Raw genomic sequence first — 7,198 nt, 5'->3', positions numbered from 1 at the left:
CAAAGTTGATGGACTTTGGACGACGTTGTTTGCTTGTCGTTATAGCCGAAGCTACTATCTCCGCAACTGCCTTGAGCACTTGATCATGCCGCCAGCGGTAGCGACCATCTGCAAGTGCCTTTGGGCAGCTGCTGAGGATATGTTCGAGGGATCCTCTTCCAGAGCACAGCCCGCAAGATGGTGTTTCGATCTTGCCCCAGACGTGGAGATTTGCCGGGCTTGGTAAGCCATCATAGACCGTCTGGATCAGGAAACGGACTCTGTAGTAGTCTGCTCGCAGGATGTTATCCCAGGTGACCCTTCGCTGCTGTACAGATTCCCACTTTGTCCATGCCCCTTGCTGTCTTAGACTCACCATCCTGCTTGCTCTTTCTTCTTCCACGCCTGCTCGAACCTCCTCCTGGAGAAGAAGACGCCTGTCTTTGCCAATGGCTTTGCGAACTTGTATACTGGGGAAGTAACCGAGACCAGCACGGCCTCTGGCCACATTCCCCACAAGCTCCCTCTGCCTCAGCCGGGACTCCGCCACCTCAAGTGCCTCACCTGTGTGGTGGCCAATACTAAGTCTTAAACTATTTTCACAATCAGAAAGTCAAGACAAAGGACGTGTTGTTCCAACGGATTTACTGTAGTACATTAAGCCACAGCAAAGAGATGTATTCCGGAAATAGATCTGCCAAAATACCTTCCCGCTAACATATTTAAACCTGTAATTAGCACCTCCCATCTATGTTTTGCTTGGTTGACCAATCCAGCCAATTAAACCTGACCTCTCCATTCTGACCCCACCCAAATCAAAGACTTCCATGGTATATAATACCACACCCATTTTTACCTTAGGTCACTCCAAGCTACGCCCTCTTATTTTAAATCTCTACTTCATCTGAAATGTAACCCAAAGCTAATCTTTACACTCATTCAACAGGTATCTGGTAAAACTATCCCTTATTCATATGAAAATATCCCACACCTGCTTTCCATTTCCTGCCCGTTCTGACCTCGATTCCCGCTGCTGACACCTTTGGGTCCTTCGAGTCTCTGTAAAGGAGTGCCTCCCTAGTCCGCGACACGATACAGAGTACTAGTATAATCTTAATAATGAACAGGTCGATAGCTAGCTGGTTAGACCATATATTTCCTTTTGACACAACTATAGCCTACTAGCCAGCGTTAGCGAAATCCCGTTAGCCACGATTAGCTAACTCAACTAAACCATAATGCATGTTGGGTGTTGGTTAGCTTACATTAATGTACATGATGTGTGCATTGATTATCTTAAGTGTGTTATTCAAATGTTCTATTGAAGGATTTGTGCAATTGATACATTTAAGTTTGTCTTTCACTTGGGGGGGGCGCTCAGAGGGGGTTTCGCCCGGGGCGTTATTCCATGTAGAACCGCCACTGTGTATGTGTGGTGTGTGTGTGTGTGTGTGTGTGTGTGTGTGTGCGTGTGTATGTGTGTGTGTGAGAGTGTGTGCGTATGTGTATGTGTGTATGTGTGTGTGTGTGTGTGCGTGTGCGTGTGTGTGTGAGAGAGTGTGTGCGTGTGTGTGTGTGTGTGTGTGTGTGTGCGTGTGTATGTGTGTATGTGTGGTGTGTGTGTGTGCGTGTGTGCGTGTGTGTGTGTGTGTGTGAAGGCCCCGTCACACCATGACGTTCTGGTCAACGTTCTCTGAACTTTCTAATCGTTCAATTTCGAGCGTTCTAGGGCGATGTGGACACATCTGGCGTGTGACTTAACGAAAGAATAGCGTAGGACTGACGCATGACTACTAGCGTGGGACTCACGCATGAGGAGCATGTAACAGCGACACTGGTGCGCGACAAACGTGTGCTGACGTGTCTGCTACTAGGGCTGCTGCAGGTAAGAAGATGATAAATGCTGCTGAAAGTAATAAGAATACAAAGCCTCTTTCACTAGCAATGTCTTCGGACGAAGATTTACTGTTATTATTAGGGATGCTCCGATCTGATCGGCGCCGATCAATATCGGCCGATATTCCCATTATCGGTTTTGATCGGCGTCCTCAAAACGGCCGATCAAACATGGCCGATCAGATGACATAAAATCTGCGAGAACTACTATCAGAGACGTTTCAATAAAACGTTAGAGATAGGCATTTCAGGCCGCCAATGGTAAGAAATGATTCTCGTGGTCGCCTCGCAACCTCAGGCTGAACCTTTATTAACCCCACTGTTTCACTTCATAACAGCAACAACATAAACTAAATTTATGACGTGGCTCCTTTTTCGTGACTTACATTTTTCTACTGTGCTTAGTTGTTTGTATTGGGATAGTGTGCTGCTCTAACTACATGTGGATAGTTTTCCGTGGTCTTACTTAGCCAGTTGGACGTAATATTTTAGACCAGCCAGAACAACGGACACGACCGGCATTATTTAATAAATGGAATGGTTGCCATGGCGCAGCGAGTGTGTTATAGCAGCTCTTCAGCTTAAAACAAAAATAATACAAAATTCTTCCTATTACCTTGTTGCTATTACACGTGAATTTCCCTAACAGGATTAATACAAGTGTATCTATCTATCTATCTAAATCGATGTTGTTAGGAAAGGGATGACATTAACAAGCCACACTTTAATCTATCACTGTTTAATGTATTTGCATCAGACCATTTTACAAAACCGGTTTTTGAAAGTGTCAGCAATGAGCAAATCTGATGTGAAAAGATTTTTTATTATAGACGGAAGTTTCCAAACGGTAACTTACACAAATCAGGGTTATGGCGAGGTGCGCGATGTGGAGCGAAATGGGAAACCCCCCCTGCGTAATATGCCAGTTGTCACTGTCGCATTTTAAATCCTCAAACTTGGAGTGCCATTCTCCAGACACCTTGCTAACATAGCCCAGGAGTTTCCTAAAGGCACAGAGCTAGCACAAGATAAATACTTTAAAAACATCAGTCAGATAAACAGACTCCACTTTTTGAAAAGTCACAAAGTACTCTGAAACGGTCACGTTGGCATTGTATCAGGTGGGATATTGCTTGAGCAAAAAAGTAATATAGTGAGGGAGAGGTTGTGAAGTCTTGTGTACGTGATGTCGTTGCTATCCTCATATTGGATATTTGCCTATAGCCTGTTTATGTTGCAGTTAAGTTTGTATTATTATTTTTCCACAGGAAAGCTACTGTATAAGCTCCAAGTTCTCTTGAGAGCCTCTAGATCAGGGGTGGCTAACCAGTCCAGCTCAAAGAGCCACAACAAAACCCAACACCATTTCGAAGAGCCACAGAAATCTAGGTTCCCACTTTTGGGGGGAAAAAGCCCCTACATAAAACCTATTATTTTTCCTGTGACCCAGCAAAACTAGGGGTGTCTGGGGGCATGCTCCCCCATAAGATTTTTTTTAAAATAACCTTTTAAATAGTGTCCTCTAGTGGGTTTTAGGAAGAGAAATGAACACATTTTGATTTAAAATATGGCACAACAATAAACATATTGAAGACATCTGCTGAGATAGGTGTTAATTATACTGTAGCATGGTAGGGATTTGCAGCTCAACCGAGTAGGTTAACATTGTAGGCTAAAGTTCACTAGCTAGTTATAGCTGGCGAAGCTACTGAGTAGGGTAGCATACCCACAGGATCAATGAACCGGCATGATAAAAGAGATCCACGACATCTATAATTAACTTGAGATGATTTAACCATTTTGTTTCTTTTACTATGTTAAACTTCATATATATTTTTCGATGGGGCTAAGGAAACTTTTGGGGGGGCTACTGCAGAGATCACTTCTCAAGATCTGTACATAACTGTGTCTCAATTATGTTGTTAATGTCAGATACCCTCTGTTCAATTTTCGTGCCTGACAGCTGCAGGTCTGACACAGACCGCTATGATCCGTCATTTTCAGGGTTGAGGATAGCAACGACATCACGTACACAAGACTTCACAAACTCTCCCTCACTATATTACTTTTTTGCTCGAGCAATATTCCATGCCACCTGATACGATGCCAACGTGACCGTTTCAGAGTACTTCGTGAATTTCCGAAAAAGCTGAGTCTGTTTCTCTGACGTTTCAAAGTATTTACCTTGTGCTTGCACAGCTCTGTGCCTTTAGGAACTCCTGGGCTATGTTAGCATGGTGTGTGGAGAGACGGCGCTCCAAGTTTGAGGCTTCAAAATGCGACAGTGACGTCTGGCATATTAAGCAGAGGGGTTTTCCATTTCGCTCCGCAAATAATTCCTCCCATTCAGGCAAAAAACGTCCGGTGTTCATCTTCATATTTTCGTTTAGCTTTACGCTTTCCTGGACCCATGGCATTCTGTCAGTAGCTACTGCTAGTCTGGCTAGTAACTCTGAGACTGGGTGCACACATTAGAATGTTTCATGTTTGCAACATTAACGTTACTTAAAGACATCTCTCAAGATCGCGAGATGACAAAATATACATGAATAAATAGCACATTTAAATCGGACAGCTTTTTGTCTGTATTACCAAATATATGCATATGCATTTTAGATGTTTATTTTACAATATGAAAATTCTGTACACCAAGAGCAAAGTCAGTGAGCACTCGAGCTGGAGCCGAGCCGCACGTCAGCCGGCAAAGAGCCGCATGCGGCTCGCGAGCCGCAGGTTCGCCACCCCTGCTCTAGATAGTGGAATGTTGCACATGTGATTCTATTGTTGTGATTTTCATTTAAAGATGTATATTTTTATTATTATTTTAATATTTATTATTATTTACACATTTTATAGTAAGCGAGAGAGCTTCTACACTGGAATGTTGCACGTTCCCTGCAATAAAACAGATGGTTGTCAATTCATGATACTCTCTCGTCTCGTAATTTAAATGCTTAAAATACAATACCTATGTTGTTAAGAATAATTAACTTCATAAATAATGCTACACAATAAATAGAAAGCTTCAATCGACACCGTGATTGGTGATCGGTATTATCGGATCGGCAGATACTGATTTCAGTCATCGGTGATCGGTGATCGGCACCAAAAAACCTGATCGGAGCATCTCTAGTTATTATTACTGTGATTTACGAAATAACGGGCGTTATTCCTGGGGTTTTATGTTATTAAAATAAATGATTTAAATTTGACACTGAATTTGTGTTTCTCAATGTTTATTATTAGAAAACATCAACACATCCACACACATTGTCCATGTCACAAGAGTCTTCGTATCATATCCATCTGCCATGGAACAGCACCAGCTATAACAGTGCTCAGCTATGTTCAAGTTCAGTACATCTACTTCATGCTGGGCTCAAGCAAGCATATATACCCTCCACTCCGCTTTTCGCTAGATTATGCAATGACCTTGCATGACATGATAGCATTGCATATGTCGATGTATAGTGCACAGAATAACGTTTGCAATGATGTAAGTTGCGTTTGTTGATCACGTATGGTTAATAACATATTCATTGTAGAAGGGACATGATAAAATCAAGATCTTCCCTTGGTGAAAAAACTTTCGCCGATATCATCCTACGAGAGATGGGTTAGGTGCTCAAATTTCCCTGGATCAAAGAGGATGTTAGTAGGCATGTCCAAACTAAAATTCACGTCTCAGGATTTTTTTCCTGCGCACAAAAGTTATTTCGGGTGCATCAACTGTACTCAGTCTACCCTACCAACGACTGACTACCATAGCCAAACGCGTGCAAAGTTAATAAAACGTTTCACGAAAGCTCTCCAGCGTTTAAATTAAACGTTGAAGAACGCTGATCTCCATGAGAAATTTTGTGCATGTTCAAAACATTTTTTTGGACCAGCGTTCTCCTCCGATCACCGACGATTACCGACGATTACAGCGTTCACCAGCTTTCACACAAAGCTCTTCTGGCGCAATACCAGCGACCATGGATGATTACCAACGTTTCCTCTAACATCATAGAACGTTGACCAGAACGTCATGGTGTGACGGGGCCTTGAGTGTGTGTGTGTGTGTGCGTGTGTATGTGTGTGTGTGAGAGTGTGTGCTTATGTGTATGTGTGTGTGTGTGTGTGTGTGTGTGTGCGTGTGTGTGTGTGTCAGAGTGTGTGTGTGTGTGTGTGTGTGTGTGTGTGTGTATGCGTATCCATATGGCAGTGTTCATTCTGTGTCTTGTTATTTGGGCTTTTGTGTGAAGTTGTTAAGTGCTTCTACAGCTTCATCAACAGCTTGTTGACAATGATGACTGATTAATCTGACTCAATTTACATTCCAGATCTACATGTCTTCTACATGCATCTAGATTTCATACATTTCTATTCTCGATGTCATTCTCTACATGATGCCGTCTCTCATTACTCTCTTTGCCCCATCTGTGTTATTTCTCTCACTGGATATTTCACTCCATTTCAACTCGGTAACTTGATTAACACATACAACTGTTTGTAATTTGATATACTATCATTCTCTTTTGCTCTTTCTCTGTCCCCCTGTTCTCTCTCCCTCTCTCTCCCTTTCTCTCTCTCAGTGGTCCATGTGGCTGTTCGAGTTGCTACCACTGTCAGTCTGTTTGTGGCTGTGATCATAGTTGCAGTCATTTACAGGATGAGATCAGGTGATTACTGCAGATAGACACTAATCTACACACTCTTTACTCTACTGATGTTTATCTACCTCTGACTGACACACACTGATCTACACACTCTTTACTCTACTGATGTTTCTCTACCTCTGACTGACACACACTGATCTACACACTCTGTACTGTACTGATGTTTCTCTTACTCTGACTGACACACACTGATCTACACACTCTTTACTGTATCTCTGACTGATTGATCTCCATCTGTCTCTGCCTTTCAGGTGATCCCCAGGGCAAACCAAACACTTCTGTGAGTAAAATACACATCAGCATGTTAGAGTCAGTTTGGTGTTAATGGAAACCCATTAATGTGGTGTTCTCTTTCTTTTCCCTAAGGCTCATCGTGTTGACTCTGCTGTAACCAGCCCGTCCTTGTAGCCTTTTATCCTTATGGGCTCTTTAGACACAGCTGTGGCCAGACTCTTCATCACCTAAATCAACCTCCATCACCTGCACTGGAGCTACAGGATGCCAGGCTGGGATTCCAGGGAGTCTATACCTGCTTTAAGGTGGCATTAATCTTCAACTTCAAGACGTCTCAAACCTGTTTCTTTGTGTGTTTTACAACCATTAATGTGCTTAGTTGAGTTTTCTTTTCCCTTTGTGTAAGTTTGAAATGTGTTTTACAACCA

At 42.7% G+C, this 7,198-nt stretch overlaps 1 long non-coding RNA gene across 1 annotated transcript; it reads right to left on the bottom strand.

The window, feature by feature from the left end:
* On the bottom strand, positions 1–1,058 carry LOC122130469. Its single transcript, XR_006151896.1, has 2 exons — positions 971–1,058; positions 1–543 (listed from the first exon to the last, which is right to left on the bottom strand). It is a non-coding gene; the product is annotated as an uncharacterized LOC122130469 (long non-coding RNA).
* Positions 1,059–7,198: the final 6,140 nt, after the last annotated feature.

Source organism: Clupea harengus, unplaced genomic scaffold, assembly GCF_900700415.2.
Source record: "Clupea harengus unplaced genomic scaffold, Ch_v2.0.2, whole genome shotgun sequence".
Taxonomy (NCBI): domain Eukaryota; kingdom Metazoa; phylum Chordata; class Actinopteri; order Clupeiformes; family Clupeidae; genus Clupea; species Clupea harengus.
This window is presented reverse-complemented; position numbering and strand designations above follow the sequence as displayed.